Below are 238 nucleotides of genomic sequence, written 5' to 3'. Positions count from 1 at the left end.
GTCTTTGGCCATGCCACCCTGAACAAGCCCAATCCTGTCTGATCTCGGAAGCTAAGCAGGGTCGGACCTGGTTAGTACTTGGATGAGAGACCACCTAGGAAGACCAGGTGCTGTAGGTGTAAAAAATTTTAAAAATAAATTAAAAAATAAGAGATTGTAAACTGACAAGGTCCTTGCAATAGGTGAGGTCAACCAAGGGTTGCCTTGCCTAAAATCAATCAATCAATCAATCTTGTAT

General features: G+C 42.0%; 1 pseudogene; it reads left to right on the top strand.

Moving 5' to 3' along the window:
* On the top strand, positions 1 to 119 carry LOC112482468 (annotated as a pseudogene).
* The last annotated feature ends 119 nt before the right edge of the window (positions 120 to 238 follow it).

Source organism: Pteropus alecto, unplaced genomic scaffold (assembly GCF_000325575.1).
Source record: "Pteropus alecto unplaced genomic scaffold, ASM32557v1 scaffold276, whole genome shotgun sequence".
Taxonomy (NCBI): Eukaryota; Metazoa; Chordata; class Mammalia; order Chiroptera; family Pteropodidae; genus Pteropus; species Pteropus alecto.
The sequence above is the reverse complement of the archived record's forward strand: the minus strand, read 5'-3'. Positions and strand labels throughout refer to the sequence as shown.